This window comes from Ursus arctos, unplaced genomic scaffold (genome assembly GCF_023065955.2).
Source record: "Ursus arctos isolate Adak ecotype North America unplaced genomic scaffold, UrsArc2.0 scaffold_4, whole genome shotgun sequence".
Lineage (NCBI taxonomy): Eukaryota > Metazoa > Chordata > Mammalia > Carnivora > Ursidae > Ursus > Ursus arctos.
In genome coordinates this window covers 44261102-44280605 of record NW_026623056.1, presented here as the reverse complement: position 1 = coordinate 44280605, position 19504 = coordinate 44261102, and positions in this window count along the sequence as shown.

Below are 19504 nucleotides of genomic sequence, written 5' to 3'. Positions count from 1 at the left end.
AAGGAGAAAAAGCAGTTTCCCAACTGTTCCAGAGACCTCTGTCCAGCTCTGGCTCCCTGAGTGCACCAGCACACCAGCATTGAGATCAGTGAAAGTGGCAGCAATGACATTCTTGGTGGTAGCACCCAGTGAATGTGACATAACAGATGAAGCACCCCCCAGAAAAAAACCCTACCAGAGCCTGAAAATGAGCTAGCTGCGGACTAGTCCATGAACACATACAAGACCACCACCACCCCCAGCACTCCAGCAGTTCTTGATGGGACTATTAGACTTGATGGTATGGTGCTGGAGTCCTATATCAGCATGTAAGGCAAGAACCAGAAAAACAAAGTTTACAGAATTCCTTATCAGACAGAGGTTGTAACACCTGCTATGCCTAACCCAAAAGATTCTTATGAAAATAACATGAGATAGTATATATGAAAGTAATTTACAGTAGAAAACCTCACCAACAACTGTATTACCCACAGCAGCTGTGCAGCAAATAGGAAGAAAAAAAGGAAGAAAAGGAGAGAGGATGAAAGAAAGAAGTAAAATGAAGATACTTACTCGTGTGGTTGTTATTAGACTTTTAAGAAATTAGTCAAATTCCCCACGAAGTTTTCCTAGTGATGCTGGTCCACTTTGGCCATACTTTTTCCAACCTTTTCCTTTTTGGTATATTAAATCCCTCAATTAGCATCTTAAAAATAACAGTCCTTGACCCTAATCGTCTAGACAATAGAATTTATTATATCTGGGCAAGTAGTACCCACCGCTCTCTGTTTTGCTTTGTGGGCACTGGCAATGCCTTGTAAAGAGGTATAATCAATTCTCTGTCCCTTACCCACACAACCATTGTATGAAGGCTATGGGATAGAAAGTAAAAAGACAACTAAAGTTGGAATGAGAAAAATCAATTTTCAAATCTCAGCACCAACACTTAATAAGTATGCAACTTTGGCCATCCAACTTAACTTCTCTGAGCTATTTCTTATCTGAGAATAAGGAACTAGGCTGAAATTCTGTGCAGATTAAACAACATAATATATAAAAAGAATGCATTGCACATAATAGATAATATACATTAGGTAAATTTAACAAAAATTTAAATGAATATTCTTTAGTATGTAAGTCAAATATGCCCCAAAAGACAAAGATAATAGTGTCAGAACATAGCACATTCCCAGTTGAGAATTTACCCGATACTAATATATTTTAAAATTAGATCTCTGCAAACACAGTGAAAGCAGGGCCTGCCTCCATATGATACATGAATATGTCTCATTCATGAATTGTTTTATGTGTATGAGTTTTGTGTCCTCAAATAAATTATGAGCTTATTGTGGGCAGCAGGAATATCTTATGCTTTCATGGATCGTTTGATAAATGGCATAGTGCTGGAAGCAGATTTTCAATACTGTGAATTGATTTGTTGATGGATACAAATCAACTGTCAAGGAATAGGCAAACTGGAACCCTTCTATAATTAGAAGAACCAGAAATTTTGTATTTTATGTTCTTGATTACATTGTCATCTGTCCGTTTTTACTTTAATGTGGACATAGACTACAATATGAAACCAGGGTCAGCATGTCATAAAATAGTCATCAGTGACACCTTTCTAAATGGAGGGGAAAAAATTATAAAGTTTCCTACCTATGTCAATGGAAAAAAGTACAAGACAGCCACAACATGTGCGTGTGTGTGTGTGTGTGTGTGTGTATAAATAATTTTAATTTAATTCTAAATAGCATAGTCTCTTTAAAGACTTAAACTTAGAACAGTTTAACTTTTCATGCTCTCGAGGATAAAGGGCCATTTCAAAGATGGTTTCTCATAGGATTAGGATTAGGGTTAGTGTTTAGGTTAGCATTAAGAGCAGGCTGAAATGCAAACTTCCTTTGTCTACACTTCAAGTGGTACTTTCTCCACTTGCCAACTTATCACCTTCTGGTTTTTTGCGTGTTACATAGTTCTCTATTCATTCCTGCAATGAACCATTCTCAAGTTTCTCTCTAAAAGATTCTCTTGCTGATCAAAACGAAATGTAACAAAAAATAAGAGGGGGAGGTGCCTTTATTGATTTTAGAACTCCTATTCAGTTATTTCATTGGCTCATGGGGTAACTATATTCCTTTAACTACTGTTTGTTAAAGTTTTGGACTCAAGAACAATTAGTCTAAAGTCTCATCCTGCTTTAGAGCTTCTACGTCCAGTCCTCACACTACCTAACCAGATAGATTTATTTACATTATTCCTCTGAGCCTGCTTTCTCCCCAGGTAAGCAGGTCTTCTCTCTGAGTCCCATAATCATTGTGTTTATCTGCATATCTTGGTCTTCTCCAGACATTCCTAGACATTCCTTCATGTTTGATCTTTTTTTTTTTCAACTTTCCAAATTTCGTATTTTCTTCAAAATTTAAATGCAAATTATAAAAGCAGCTATGTGCTTATCTCATCGCAAGGGAAACTGCCAAGGCCCCAACTCCTGTTGTAGTAAGAGCTCTGGGGAGAGAGTGTGAGTGTGACGCACAGTGGCTCCTGACCCCAGGGTTGGCTTGTGACCTGTGACATGATCTGGTGTGCAAATGAGCAGGATAATCACAAGTTCCTTCTCTGGTATTTGAATTAAGAAATAGAAGAAAGTGGCTCACAGAAGCAGGACATTTAAGAATGCAAATATCGGGGCACCTAGGTGGCTCAGTTGGTTAAGCCTCTGCCTTCTGCTCAGATCATCATCCCAGGTCCTGCATCAGGCTCCCTGCTTCTCCCTCTCCCTCTGCCTGCAGCTCCCCCTGCTCGTGCTTGCTCTCTCTCTCTCAAATAAATAACTAAAATCTTAAACAAACAAACAAACAAACAAACAAACAAAAATTGCAAATATCATAGGAGGAGAGGACTGAGGCTCTGACAGGCAAAAAATTGTGAACAAAATATGAGTACAGAAAAACTCAGATGTAAAGAACCAACAAAATGAACAAAAAGAGAGAGAATGGTCTGGTGGAAATATATTTGGTGTGGGGGCACTAAAAGGAACTGAGCTGTGTGAATGTGGGGCACTAGAGTTGGCAGCCAATGAGTGCTAGACTCCCAGCTCTGTGTGTGCTGGCTCACCCAGGATGTGTGCTTCCCTCGAGGCACTGAACACGTATGTGATTAGGTACTGCTCCCCAGCCTTTACCTCATTAGGTTATCTATACCACCAGATTAAAACATCTTGAGCTCTCAGGCCATCTCTATCTCTCTCTCCTAAATACCTAGTACTAAACAGTATTTGACACTTAGTAAATGCTTACTGATGGATTCAAAACAACTCTGAGACCTTATAAATTAATCTTTATCCAGAAATACACAAGGTAATGATTCCAAGTCTTGTTATTTCACTTTATAAAGTGACAAGGAATGCGATTTAACTTCGAACATGTTCATTTCCTCCTTTTTATCATTATTATGAAGGCTTGGAAATAATAACGCACAGCATAGCTGAAGCCAAGTAACAGAAGAATTTAACCCATTGGTATTTGGGGTTGATAAACGGCAGGAACTTGTCACAACTTGTTTATATCAAGAAAAAAAGAACTACTCCTCATATGTATGAAGCAGCAGAACAGAATAATACTCCTTATTTGATTATCTCTTCCTACCATTTATTCTCTCAAATGGGAGAATGTCAAATACAAGTTCAAATTTTTTAATGAGAAAACATAATAATTAATGTAAAATAAATCATATGTGGTTACAGGAAAATTGCAGAATAATTCCTTGGTAGTTCAAAATTTGTAAAGATGAATAAAACAGAAGTAGTAACCCTCTTGAAATTTAAAGATAGTTTTTAAGTTACCATTCAGCCTCCTCTTTTTTTCAACTAAATAGCACTAGCTTTAGCTTTCAGACATGTCATATTTTTCATTCCTTTAATCACTGTGGTGGGTCTTTTCTGAACCAACCAATTTCTCCACATCCTTCTCAGGTAATTTTCATGACTTTACAACGGATGTGTTTAATGGCAGAGTGAGCCAAAAGAATCAAAGATTTATTTGGCACTTGTTGGCTTGTATTACAACAGTGACAGAATGTTCTGGCTTATAGACAAGGAGGAAGCAATAAATATAGCATGTCTGACCTTCAGGAAAGTTTTTGATTCTATTACAAATACCATTTTATTTAGCAAGCCAGAAAGCTAATCATCTTCATTACATAATGGACAGGAGCTCATGAGGCCTCAACTTTCATTTCGAATCCTTGTAATTCTGTGTCAAATAGAGTGGTCCCTTTTATCTATTTCTAAATCTTTGAGGACAGTGTAATTGATGTCCTTTTTGGTGCTCTCATAAAGTATAATGTCTTAGATCCTGGGGTCTTCTGGCTTATCCCATGGATGAACCAGAACACACTTCTCCATACTGAACCTTTCTGCTACTTTATCCTAGAATAACATCTTGATAGGTTTCACAGAAAGCTTACTCAGAGGAATGCAGGAGGGGAAAGCAGAGGATAAAACAAACGGGAAAATTTCAAAACCACAAAGAGAAGTTCTTAGGATCCCTCAAAATGAACTCAGTGATTTAAAATCCTAATTTGTTTATCATAAATTTTAGTCATTACCTTGATCTGTACCTGAAACAGTCCCTCTGGCATTTTTCACATTCCTAAGAAGCAACTTAGATGAGGTATTGAATAAGGATTTAGTATACCAAAGTTACTGTTGATTTTTGGGTTTGTGAACATTAGGCAAGATAACTCAATTTTCTAGGCTTCATTCTTTCTTTCAAATGACATATACTGAATACTCAATGTACCACATTGCCTCCTAAGACTTCAACTGTACAAAATAAAGAAGTTGACTTCGATGACTCTAAAGTGCCTTCCACATTTACAAGTGTATGCTTTCTGGTCCTACTGATATTTGAGGCCAAAGAAATTGTGCTTGGTTACACTGTGGCATCTTCATTTTTTTTTCCCTGAGTATTTTTTCTCTGCTCCCATTCTAAGGTGCTTTCTCTGCTTCACAATAATCACAAATTCCCAACTGAATCTAGTACTTCTAAATGTTTAGCTAATTAAGTGGTTCTCTTCAATTAAAAAAAAGAGATTTTATATCTTATCGTACAGCCCATTCCAGCTTACATAAGTAATACTCTGAGAGGAGCAGAAAAATTTACATTTTCACATTCTCAATCTGTCGATCAAAGGTCTTGCCTGAAAGCTTCATGAAGGTAAGAGTTAGGTCTTACACCTCTCTATAGCTTTCTCTATGATAATCAGTGTCCGTTGTACTTTGGCCTTCTTCATTAATTAGGAGATGGGCAGGATTTGAACTCAGGCTGCTGGGCCCAGAGTTCATGACTGGACCATTGCCCCTACGGTGGGATGGGCCAGGTTTTCACCAGCTGGTGTAGTCAACAAATGCACCACTTAGAGTGATACCCATTTCCACTGTTGTGTGCTGATTAATAAAATGAAACTTTTCAAAAATTAGTAGGATATAGATTCTAAGTGCAATACCAGAACTCACAGTATAAATAATTAGGATCGAATCATAACTTTTTAACTCAAAAGTGCAAGGGTGATGACAGAGACTGTTTAGCAAGTTGAGATTAGAGACTATTGTCATCTCATCTGTCTTTGTTTCCTAAGGATAAATTTAGTACCATGCAAGAAATGCACATTATACTCCTTTGATGCAATAATATTTCACAAAGATTTGATATGCATGAAGCCAATACTGTAAATGAAGCAAATATATTCTGTTTCATAAAAAAAGTGATGAATAGCACTTCCCAGACTTATTTAAGCTTCCTGCATTTATAACTTTTATAGCAAGATGAATTAGCATGATGTGCTAAAACATGATGGCAGATGCCAGAGAAAATTAAGACTTTATGGGTGTAGAAGTAAGAGGACTCCACAGATAGCATGGAAATAAGACAAATCACTGATTTTCCAATCAATTACTAATCTTATTCTCTGTTCAGCTACTCCACGTGTTTATCCTGACCTGAAACATTTACGGAGTTCCAGTCTTGAGCTTCATCAAAACCAAGGGTGCCAATAATCCTGAATCCTGCCATATTATAGGTCAGTGAGGCAGACAAATGGTCATAAGAGGCTGAGATAAGAGGAAGAGAATATCTCAGCAATCTGCTGGCAATAGGATTCCTGACTCAAAGGCCCCAAATTGAAAAGTCAAACCCAAATATGTATGAGTGTGTGTGTGTGTGTGTGTGTGTGTGTGTGTGTGTGTGTCTAGGGAGAGATGGAGGATAGGAACAGGGAAGTACAGAGAGGAAGGGAGGAGAAGTAGGAAAGATGAAGTGGTAGAATCTTTCAATGATGAGATTTGGTCTGGAGGCTAATTTCTGAAAGTACAATTAGAGGGAAGACACAATGACTGCAATTACAAACCTCATTGCTATCTTTCACATTAAGCAATTGTTCAAAGACACAAAAAATATTTTATGTTTTGTGCTAGAAAAAATATGCAGATGTTATTTAGAATTTGTGCATATGTAGAAATATAGAGATATATTAACAACTTATATTTCAGAAAAATATAGAACAGATATGGATTCTACAGTTTATGAAAATATGATGAAAATTCGATATAGAAGCCAGTGATGAACACCATCACTTTGTAAACCAAACAGAACTCACTGGCTCTCATATATATGTATATATTTAATTAGCGATATCATCATCACATAATATATGCTAGTATCATAGTAGATAATTCCATTATTTTCAACAAAGAAGCAATACAATTTAATTTATTCTAGCCAAGTAAATAACTGACAATTATTACACGTGTGAACTTGAATATATGACTTCACCACTCTGAGCCTCCATAACGGGAGAATGTATATGAGAAGTTTTCCACAGAATGCCTAGCACAAATTTAGGGTCCAACGAATTTTAGTTATATTTACTTGGAACATGGCCTAATATTTTTGTGTGGGTATTTTTCCATAATACTTTATATTTTTATATTGAAACATGCATCACCTAATCCTGACTTACCAGTCACAGGCCTTTTTTTTGAAGACTTTTCTATCCATGGAAAAGATAGACTCACTTCATTAATTCAATATGTATCTCTGGCAAAGATCCTATTAAAGACTAAGGGAAGTCCATGAATACCCAAAACAAGGTATAGTTGAGCCACATTATTTGCAAATTCTGTATTTTTTAGTTGGCTTACTTGCTTAAATGTATCTGTAACCCCAAAATCAACCCACCACTTTTGTACTCATCCTTGGACATATGCACAAGAATGACAAGTTTGAGCCGCAGGACATGCACACTTGTAGCTGAGGCCTTTGTATCTCAGGTCTCACACCATAATCAACTATCCTTTTGGAGCTCTATTTAGTGCCATGTTTTTCACATTTTGTGCTTTTCGTTGGTGATTTTGCTCTTTATAATGGCCCCAAGGGTACTGCTGAAGTGCTTTCTAGTGTTCTATGTGCAAGAAGGCTGCAGTGTGCTTTAAGGAAAAAGCACCTGTGTTGGATAAGCTTCGTTCAGGCATGAGGTATAGTGCTATTGGTTTTGAAGTCCCTCTTAATGAATCAACAGTATATATTAAATTAGGCGTCTTTAAACAGAAAAACACATACAAGAAAGTTACATACATGATTTGTTCACATGTTTATCAACCGATGTTCCCAGGAGCCTGATCAGCATCCCCCAATGCTGTGTTGGGGGATAAAGTAGGGGCTTTATAGAACATAACCACTGTGAATAATGAGAAGTGACTGTATTTGATTTTTAGAAAGACATAGTTTATCTGGGGTGATATATGTGTTAGACAATATAAACAAGAACACCATAAAGACTGATACAGTTGTTGGGGCGCCTGGGTGGCGCAGTTGTTAAGCGTCTGCCTTTGGCTCAGGGCGTGATCCCGGCATTATGGGATCGAGCCCCACATCAGGCTCCTCCGCTATGAGCCTGCTTCTTCTTCTCCCACTCCCCCTGCTTGTGTTCCCTCTCTCGCTGGCTGTCTATCTCTGTCAAATAAATAAATAAAATCTTTAAAAAAAAAAAAAAAGACTGATACAGTTGCAAAATAATATACATGAAGCCAGTTATCCAAAACTCAGATTTCTGGTATAGATAATGAGAAAAGGCCTCTAAACAACAAAGCTTTGTTGACCCCCTGCTTCTCCGAGGCTGGGGCCACTTACCATTCTGGGCTCTTCCTCCCGCATATTCATAGTTACCAGGATATGAGAATTATGGCTACTGAAATGAAGGGTTGGGGATGGTGATTTGAGAGGCAGAGGAAAACAAGAACTGGCTAAATGTAACACAGTTAGCTCTGAGGAGAGGTTGGAAGTCAGTGGAAGCTAATTTGTGATTTCTGAGCTGGGGAAACTTGATGGCTAGTGATATAGTAGACCATTTTATCATAATGTTTGCAAAAATAGTTGTTACTTTCCCCTTACAGCCAATACATGCATCAACAGGAAACAAGGTAAAAATCAGAATGACAGTCATTAACTTAATAAAACTAGTCTTACTTCTCTTTTTTGAAATGTGTGCCTCCCCCAATCTGATAGTAGTTTCCATTTGTCTATTCAATATTAATTCAATTAATGAAATCAATTGATTCAATTAATCTATTCAATTAATTTGATTAATTACTCTGTGTAAGTATTCGATATTGGAGCTGAAAGATGAAACGAGATATAGCTGTTGCCGCCTTGGAACCCACAGTCTAGTGCAAAAGACAGTTCCATCATAATTGTATATGCTCATGGGAACAGGGTCGAAAAATAGGTGATTTTCTTCCCCCAGTGACAGGAGGAAACAAAGTGGGAGTGGGCCCCGATAGTAGAAACTGAAGAATGGATCCTTAGGCATGAGACTCAATTTATACTTTAAGATAGTCATGGTAGTTCTGAAACTTCAACCCAGTGAGTCCCGAATTTCTAAAGTGCATGCCGATCCCCCTGGAGACTGTTACAATGCAGATTCTGATGCCACAGCTCTGGAATAGGGCCTGAGACTTGTGGTTTGCAACAAGCTCCTAGGTGTTGCAGATGCTGCTTATATGCAAACCACACGTTGAGTTGCAAGGCCTTAGCTACACAAATTTCACCTGGTGATCCTGAAAAACCGCTGGTTCTGGAGCCCTCCCCCCAGCTATTCTGACTGCACAGTCCCAGAGTGGGTCAACGGTGCGAAGTGATTCCAGCGCAGATGGTACTCAGGCAACGCTTCTACAGAGCCCTGATTTACGAGCGCGTACGTCGTCTTCATTAGCAGTCTCCTTCCAAGACTAACACGTTTTCTAATTCTTGCCACCTGGACATTTCTTTAAACACACCTTGTAATATTAGGAAGACTCAAAATAAGACTGAAAAATAACATGTGTGCTCAAAATTAAAACGGAATTCAGAAGACAGAGCCAAATTAATTTATTTGAAAACAAATATTCAGTCGGCATTCGTTATATTTTAATTTTTTTTAGAGATCTTTTATTTATTTGAGATAGAGCGAGAGAGAACGAGAGCACAAGTAGAGGGGTAGGGGGAAAGGGAGAGGAAGAAGCAGGCTCCCACTGAGCAGGGAGCCTGATGGGGTCTTGATCCCAGGACCCTGAGATCATGACCTGAGCTGAAGGCAGACACTTAACCGACTGAGCCATCCAGGGGCCCCCAGTCAGGGTCTATTATTAATGAACGCCTCAGGTGTCATACTCGGTGCTAGGGTTACAAAGACTGAGAAAAAAAAAAAAAAGGATGCCTGCTCTTTAAGCCCATTTCAGCTAAACAAATATGTCCTGAATGTTGTGTGGGCCATTGTGCTGGGCACAGGGGCATCTCACAGCCTTGTAGGATTGTCTCACTTGTTTAGAAACTACTACTTAAACAAGCGAAGCTTGTTCTTGGGTTTCCTATGAGTGCTTCCAAAATTATTCCGAAAATTTTAAACATGTGTGTCATACAGAACTTACTTTGCCCAATTGAACTGCAATCACAGTTCAAAGTACAAAGCATTTGTGCAACAGACCCTAGTTTTATTTAAAAGAACTGAATTTCTAAATTCCAAATGGCTATTACACTGAATCACTAACCAAAGATAACAAGCTGGTGATTCAAGCTTTATACTGTGTTACAAGTCTTGTTTTTAAGTATGTGGACTGTTTTACTTCTGATGTTCAAATTTCTACAATAGCTCTAATATTTTCTTATCTTCTGTGTTACTAGAAGAATCAAGAGTTTATTAGTAGAAGAATGTGAAATCCACAAAGGCATTCTCTCCTTCCTCTCCCTGATTTTATTTCTAAGTCATCTCTATTAAATTAGAGCAAAAGACACAGTATTTAAGATTGCTTTCTCTTTAGGGGCGCCTGGGTGGCACAGCGGCTAAGCGTCTGCCTTTGGCTCAGGGCGTGATCCCCGCATTATGGGATCGAGCCCCACATCAGGCTCCTCTGCTGTGAGCCTGCTTCTTCCACTCCCACTCCCCCTGCTTGTGTTCCCTCTCTCTCTGGCTGTCTCTATCTCTGTCGAATAAATAAATAAAATCTTTAAAAAAAAAAAAAAAAAAAAAGATTGCTTTCTCTTTAGTAATGCTGCGATGCCCTAACAATAAGGTTTTTAGTTTTTGTTTTTTTGTCAGTTGCCTATGTCAAGTGATGGAAACAGAGCAAATGATTCCAATAAAAATCATTTTAGTTGCAAATAAAGAACGTGGTTTCTCCTGAGCAAAGTCTATGATCTGTAACACTGCTAGCTCAAGAAAGACGAAGACTGTTCTGTTTTCCTTTATGTGTCAAACATGATTGGTTAACCTTAAAAATACCAAATAAATGCCAGAGAAAAGAGCACAATTTAAAATTCTTAGAGAAAAATAATTTCAGGTATACTTCTCCAGTTAAAGAAAAAAAGACATGGGCTGGTTTGGGGGGATAAGTCACTAGTGATGCTGAACTGATGAAAATGTGAAGGCATCGCCAAGTGTGGGGAAAATGTCGTGGTCACACTGGAAAGAAAAATGTACCAATGCTGCCAGGCCAACAGATTACCCTTTGTTTTTACCCTGATGTCGGCTCTGTGGGTCTGGAACTTCCCTCTGCTCCAGGAGTTCTGACCTCAAAAGAGTTTTCTAGATATGACGAGAGAATAAGGTTTTCTCTTCAAAGGAAGGTGAGATACAATGCAATTTCTAAATTTTGTTCACACTGATAGATTAGCCGGCTCAATGCTACCCAGGGCACAGTTACGCTATGACAGGGTTGGAAGGGCATGATATCTACTTGTTCTCCTCCTCTCTTATGTGACAGCTAATAATTATTTCCAGTTTAGTGTCAATTACTTAGGTAATGCAGGACCTGGATACCCACTTCCATTCCATCAAAAAGAATCAAGTTGTATCTACACCATTTAGTTTTTAGTGCTCACAATGGGGAGGGGAGATCATACTGATCAAAAAGCAAACACAATACTGACTATCTCAACACATACAAAAAAACCCAGAAAAATGAATGGAAAATCATGTTTTAAATGATGGCCACAGCTACCATATAGACCTGCCGAACGATCGACTGAATTTTTAAAATTCTATTCCATATTCTAGTCAGAGTAATTCCGTCCTTCACTACAACTCTCCCCCACAATTTGTAGTAACAATTAGTACCTCTGATATTCTTACTATTGTGTTCAATGCATATTATGATGAATGCTAGCTATTAAAATCCCCAAGCCATATTAAACCTTGTGTCTTTTGTTTCTAATATGAAAAAAATTACGCATCATTACTTTCCCATATTTAAAGGAAATAAACTTATATTTTAACACTGAAATATGTTACAAAGTAAAATCTGAAATACAGTAATATAATTATACTGCCACCTTTTGTTACTGATCATACATGATAACGCATAATTGAATGACTCCTGTACCAGAATAATCACAACTATGGAAAAAAGACAAAGAGCCTAATTTATTCTGACTAATCAGGATTGATGTTAATTAAAAAGAGTGTAAGATAATGACTTCTCATTACTACCTGATAGATGGAAATAGATTGCTCTTCTTCTAGGTAAAATAGCAATTAAGTAACTTCTTAAGAAAGATTTATTTTCAGAAGACTTTTTTCTAAAATTGGTGAAGTACTCATATAAAAGCCTTTTTATGAAATCAACCAAATAATAAATAAATTTCACCAAAGGCTGTTTATTCTTTAGTATTTGTCACTTGTTTTGTATGCATGAGATAAAGAGCATTTGAACAGGTGGTAATCAGAACAAAACTGACATGCATTATTTTGTGGAATGTTTCACATTAAAGAATATAATGTAGTGAAGTGATTTAGAGCTCAAGTTAAAATCCCACAACTAGTTCTGTGACCTGCACCCAAGTGTTTTGAATTCCCTAAGGCTTAATTTTCTCATCTGTAAAATTTTTAAAATAACAGATCCTGCCTCATGGAGCTATTGTGAGTATGAAGTAAAATCATGTATGTAAAATCCATTGCACGGAATATGGCACAAAAAAGAGTTAAATAAACGTTAGTATTGTATTAGGTTTTTATTGCTGTGTAATAGATCACCACAAACTTAGTGGCTTAAAACAGCAGCAGTTTGTTATCTCACAGGTTCTACGTGGGAGTAGTCTGGACACAGGGGAGCTGGGTCCTCTGCTCAGAGTCTCCCCAGAGGAAGTGAGGGTTATTAGCTGGGCCTGCAATCAGGGGCTCAGGATCTTATTGCAAGTTTACCTGTTGTTGGCAGAATTCATTTTCTTACTGTTGGGAGACTGAGGCCCTCAGCAATTAGAGGCTGCCCCCACTCCCTGCCACACGACCCTTCCATGACCTTGTGGTTTGTTTCTCCAAAGCCAACAGGAGTGCCCTGCGGTCGCTTCTCTCTCCCAGACTTCTCCCATCTCGACTGCTAAATCGTTTTAAAAAGAGCTCATCTCATTATGTCAGGCCCTCCTGTGATAATCTCCTTTTGATTAACTTAAAATCAGCCAATTAGGACTTTAATTACCCCTCCTAAATACTCTCCCCTTTGTCAGGTACAGTAACTTAATCATGGGAGTGATATCCCATTATATTTACCGTTCTCACCTGCATTCAAGGGAGGGTAACTCCTACCAGGAGGTACAAATGTGAAACCAATCTTAGAACTTTGCCTACCATAGTTATCCTGTTGTTGTTGCTGTTGCTATAGTCAACGTTGACTAGAGCATCTCATTTAAAATGAGTCTGAGCATATGATTCAGATGTACCTTAATTTTATAAAGCCCTCCACTGTAAATACCATTTAATGTATACATTTGAGACAATATTTGAATTTTTAAATTCTGCACATCATCTCAATGATATGTCCAAGCTGACTTTTCCAAACATTTACATTAAGATAACAAAAATAATAGCAGCAATGGAAAGAAAAACAACCACAAAGTTATAAAATACCCCAATAAAGGCTTAGAAGCAATGTTTCTGATATAATAATGAGTTAAACTAAGAAGCATCACAGAAAACTGCAACTGAAGAGTTAGGGAAAAAAAATAAAGAAAATAATGATTATTTACACTCCTAGATGATAATTAACACCCATACATTGCCAAAGGAAATTACTGCCTACAAAATAATATTATATCATATGAATGTATATACACATATAAAAACTGCTGTGCAAAAAAAAAAATAATAAATAAATAACACTATTTGCAAAACCAAAGGAAAAAAATTAAAAAAAAAGTTTGTTATGAAGTTTTTTTTAAAAGATTTTGTTTATCTATTTGAGAGAGACAGAGACAGAAAGAGCACAAGCAGGGGGAGGGGCAGAGGGAGAGAAAAAGGAGACTCCCCTCTGAGCATGGAGCCCAATTCGGGGCTTGATCCTTGGACCCTGAGATCATTACCGGAGATGAAGGTAGACACTTAACCAATTGAGCCACCCAGGCACCCCTGTCATGGATAGTTTTGATTTTGAAGGAACGACCTTTACACTATAACAGGATTGCCTTAATCAAAATTAGGTAAATTAGTAATAAAATACTCATTAATTTATGACTAGATTAAAGCATAGTTGGGGAACAAACTATAGTAATGTTTTGAGAAAATCTAATCTTTACAAATATTATCAAAATCACTTAACAATGGAATCCCTATATGTGTATGGCAATTCATATGGAAAAAAGAATTTAGGCCAAGGAAAAATAATATTTCAGAAACTCTTATGAGGGGATTAAATGGCAGAATTAATTGGGAGAGAATCTATTAAGCTGGATGAGGAAAAGAATCAAATTATTAGAGTTAAATGAGTTAAGGTAATTAATTTAGGGAGCTATATTCAGATCAAAAAGTTCTTGTAGAAAAACAGAGCAAACAATGAGACAGTAGAGCTGCAAGATAATTCACATTTTTGCTTCTACATATGAAGTGAAATCTGACCAAGAAGAACTCAAGTCTCAATAACAGCGAATTGCATATACACCTTTCCCAGTGAACTTGGTAACAGGGTCTTCACCTCAGGGCAATGATTTGTAATGATGGAAAATCTCATGCAAACAAACTAACCCTAAACCAGGCTCACGTTGGAAGAAAAACATGAAGTCTTTACAGGTTTTGTGCAGAAGATAAAGAATGAGATCATATAAACATGTGATCCTAATACAATTTATGTATAAAACAGTTCAATTAAGCTTATACACCTGTGAGATTCCAGATATTGAATGTACTTACAGTTTCTGCCATTGATTTAGTCACGGTCAGTAATAATGAATCAAATAAGCTAATCACACGTTTCACTGGTTCTTCCTTTGGGCTTTGCTTCCTTAGGGAACTTTGTCCTGGGAAAGACAAGAGAACATTCTGTTGGTTGCCATTGTAAACAGGCTTGGGGCAGTCTTTTTTTTTTTAAGATATTTTATTTATTTATTCGACAGAGATAGAGACAGCCAGCGAGAGAGGGAACACAAGCAGGGGGAGTGGGAGAGGAAGAAGCAGGCTCATAGCGGAGGAGCCTGACATGGGGCTCGATCCCATAACGCCGGGATCACGCCCTGAGCCGAAGGCAGACGCTTAACCGCTGTGCCACCCAGGCGCCCCAGGCTTGAGGCAGTCTTAATTCCTGTTCCCAATATCTGTCAGGGAGAGGTGGGAATAGAATAGAAAACACTAGAAAAAAATTAAATAAGAAGAAAGATCCTTCTAAAAAATTAAATATCCTGATTATTTTGAAAAAAAAATGAAAATTATTAATGCATGTCTATTGCCGTGAATACTGCCCTCCTCCCAAAGATATCTATACCCTGATCCCTGGAACCTGTGACTATGTTACTTACAGAGCAAATGAAACTTTAGAGGTTTGATTAAGGTTAAGGATCTTTGGATGGGGAGGTTATTCTGCATTATCTGGGTGGTTATCAATCTAATCACATGAGTCCTTGAAAACAGGACTCTTTTTTGCTGTGGTCATAGAAAGAGATGTGATGAAGAAGTAAGAGTCTGAGGGATGTGACACTGTGGGCTTTGAACTTGAAGGAAGGGAACCACCAGCCAAAGAATGTATGTGGCTTATAGAAGCTGGAAAAGGCAAGACTGATTTTCTCCTAGAACCCTCACAGGAAAACTCAGCCCTTCTAACTTGATTTCAGCCCAATAAGACTTGTGTGGGACTTCCAATGTACAAAACCATCAGATAGTAAATCTGTGTTGTTTTAGGCACTTTGTGGTAATTTATTACAAGAGTAATAAGAAACAACTAAAATTACTAATGAAAATTTTGCAAACATTACTCAGCTCAAGTGAAAATAGTTCTTTCAGCAGAGAAGCAAAAGATAGTGTGAAAAATAAAGAATCATGAAAGCAAGCCAATGATTGCTCCTGTCTGTCCTCCTGTCCAACCAATGCCTATTACAACACCTCTTTTAGGTTAATTGCCTTCTCAGGACACCAAAAAATGTATAGAGAGGTAAGGTGTTAGAGCAGCGAATGTCTGGCTAAGGAATCCAGTAAGTCCAGGCTTGAATTCATACTTTATACATAAAAGATTTGTGATACAAGAAAAGTATTTAAAGAGTCTGAGCCTCAGTCTATCAGTGATGAAGATAATTATGTCCAAACGGTTGTCAAAATATCAAATGAGTGAATAAATAATGGCAAATACATAGTATATTCTAAGTGAATTTTAGATATTTATTATCAGTGTCACTTTTTCTGGTGAGTTATATACACCATAGAAGCTATATGTCTAATCTAAAGTTCACAGGATGAGGTCTAAATTTAAAGACATCTAATCTCTAATTATTACTTTTTTCACTATTGTCTGCAGTCTCCATTGGTCAAAAGATGGCTTACTATATGAGAGTTCCTTAAATCACCATTTTAAATGTAAGATATATATAACATTTTGGACATATTTTCATGCTTTTATCAAGGAAAGATTTTAATAGCATTCATAAAATCTGGGTTTCCAGAAAACTATGGACAATGATGTCTAAACTACTCTATTACTATTGTCAAATACATAAATCACCATTATTTATGGATCATCATGAAGTCCATCTGAATGACTAACCCTTAAACCACATATCTAATTTGAAATGTCCCAAGGCTGGGATCTCTAGAAGCACAACGTAAATGGGGATTCTTGTGCAAGTGATTTATTGGAGATGTGCTCTTGGGAGAAGGGGAGGGAGGCAAGCATAATAGGGCAGGTGAAGAAAGCTAAGCATAGATGCAGCCTGTCCTGGAAACAAGTTTCAGTCTGGTGCCACAGGGATTATAGAGCACAAATCACAACACAGAGTTGAGCTCACTTTGAAGCACAGGGGGCATCTGTTGTACCCCTGTATTCGTCAAAGGGGAGCACATGTGAGCTATTAAAAGTCAACAGGTGCAGCAGCTAGAGGAGAGGGTACTGGGATGAGGGAATGGGAGCAGTCACAGCAACATCCACGATAAAAGATGATCCCGAAAGTGTGGATCCGAATTAGATATTAAATTACAAAGTTAAATTACAAATCTGTAGAATAGAACATTAGCTTTAAATCATACTTCTCCTAGAAAGAATATAAATGCCTCAATCTTGTAAATGAGCAGTTTCAGTGTATGGACTAGGGTGTGGGCAGACCTTCGAAGGAGGACAACCTTAGAACAAACGAGTATACAATCTAGTAGAATATGCATCACTAATTATGAAAGAACTATCATATTACTAATTATGATGTCAGTCATGTCTACCTCCAGGATATGCAAACACTTCATAGAAATTTATAAATCATTATACCCAGGCTAATGTGGGATTGATTTTAAAATCGCCTTTTAGCTCATATGTATTCAGAGACTTCTCGACCAATGATACATCAGTTTCTATCATCATCCAATAATGAACCAGCTGTCCCACATAAAATCTGAGAGGTGGTCCCTTCAACACCACATCTGATGCTTCAATAATATAAAACTCAAAATTACCACAATAGTGAATGTCAATATTACCCAAATACCTCCCTCTTGATAAGGAAGATTAAAGAAAAGACAATAAACACTGCAAACATATTTATTCTTGTGTCATAAGTGGAAATGGGCCTCTATTTGACACATATGGCAGTTTGTTTCAAAGAAATGTCATAATCCACTGCTTTTGTTTTTGTTTCTGTTTTTCTACCATATCTTCTCAGAGATTCTCATCAACCTTTAGATTTATAGGGATAAAGATGAACTTGTCTGTCTCTAGGGACTTAAATGATATTTTACTAAATATTCTTTTATGTTGGCTTGAAGGACGAAATTTTCTAAGTAAATCTTCATAAACGTTGGTTAACCTCATTTGTGGGGAATTACAGTAATGTAATTGAAATAGGTGAATTTCATTTTATTTTTAAACTACTTATTTTTATTTTATAGAATAGCATTGATAAATGCAGACTTAGAAATAAATCAATTATAAAGTAAATAATATTTGACTTATTATCACTGATCTTTGAAAATAACTGCATTTTTATTTATGAATTCATAAGCCACAAATACTGATTTGCTGACATGCACATTAATGCAAATCTCAACATGCTGGATAATCTGTTTCCAGATAGGAACATGTGGCAAATAAGCACTCCACTTTCTACAACACAGCTAGATTCTAAAATCAACCTGTAAAGCAACAGAGGGAGTTGTTTAATAACATCTAGAGTGCAAGACCTGTCCTGGGAGTCTCCCTGATGAATCATCTCATCCATATTCTTTGTCAAAACCTTAAATGAATTAGGTGTTTGGCTCACTGATAAGTGGGATGCAACAAAAGTAATTGAATGTGGTAATCGAAAATTTGTTGAACCTGTCACTGCACATCATTATCACCTTCAAATCCAACACAGCACAATTAGCTTACAATAGTTAGAGTTGAATCAAGTCCCCATTAAGGTTGAGTGAGTAATGCACACTCTTCAGTAAATTAAATTAGACTCCAAGTAGATGAACAGAATAAAGGTTGCACGTGTGAATGGTGTAAGTAAGGTAGAATACAGGGTTTATGGATTGCTGAACCTCTTTCTTAAAGCCATGTGGGCTAAATAGCCTTCATTACTGCCTTTTAGCTAGCAAACATGCCATAGATCAGGCCAGAGCCTAAAAATAAAAATTTACTTAACTCTGGTCCCTAGATTGTGATTGATATGTGAAAGAAAATAATGAGATGTGTAATCATTAATATATAATAAATATCATATTCCTTCCATTGCCACGTAAGAGTACTGAAAATTACAAAAGAAGAAAACTAATAAACCCTAAACTACCTTTGGAAAGGCTTTGGGGGAAGAATACCCCATCATACTCTCTCAGCTGATAGGTATTTTTAATTAAAAATTATGGTTATCATGGCAAAAATTTTACTACAGGGTTTATACAATGGTGAAAATTATTTGAAATAATTGATAAGGATATATTCTCTTGCAAGGTAATTAGAAATTATATTGGTCTATATTGGTATGCATACATACACACTCATAAAAGGTTTTAGGTGAAGATATGTGCTTTGGGGGATGATTTGGAATTGCTATAAATATGATTAAATAAAACCTATCAGGTACTTGTGTTACTGATGTGTTTGGGAAGCTCATAAATAAACACAAAACAATTGTGTAAATGTCACCTATAAATCAGTTATGATACTCTACAAAGCCTGAAAATTTAATATCTTTTGATCCAGAAGTTATCTAAATTTCATATTATGGATATGGAATGTACAAACTTAGACTGTTTGGGACTAGAAATTTAAGTAATTTGAAACTAAAGACAAACCTTGTAAGTGGACTGGAATGTCCATATTTCCTACCAAGGTTTTCTTCTCAGTATCATGGTACCTAAAAAATCAAATTAGTAATTACAGTGTTTTCTGGTCAATATGTCATGACAGTAAAAGATGCTTATGGTCTTAATAAATATTTTATTTCATTCAAGTGAAGTTAAAAATGAATGGGTCTCTGAGTTTCTTGAAACTGGACTGCTGATCTCTTTTAGATAATATATTTGGGAAAATAATAAATATTGACAGGTTTTT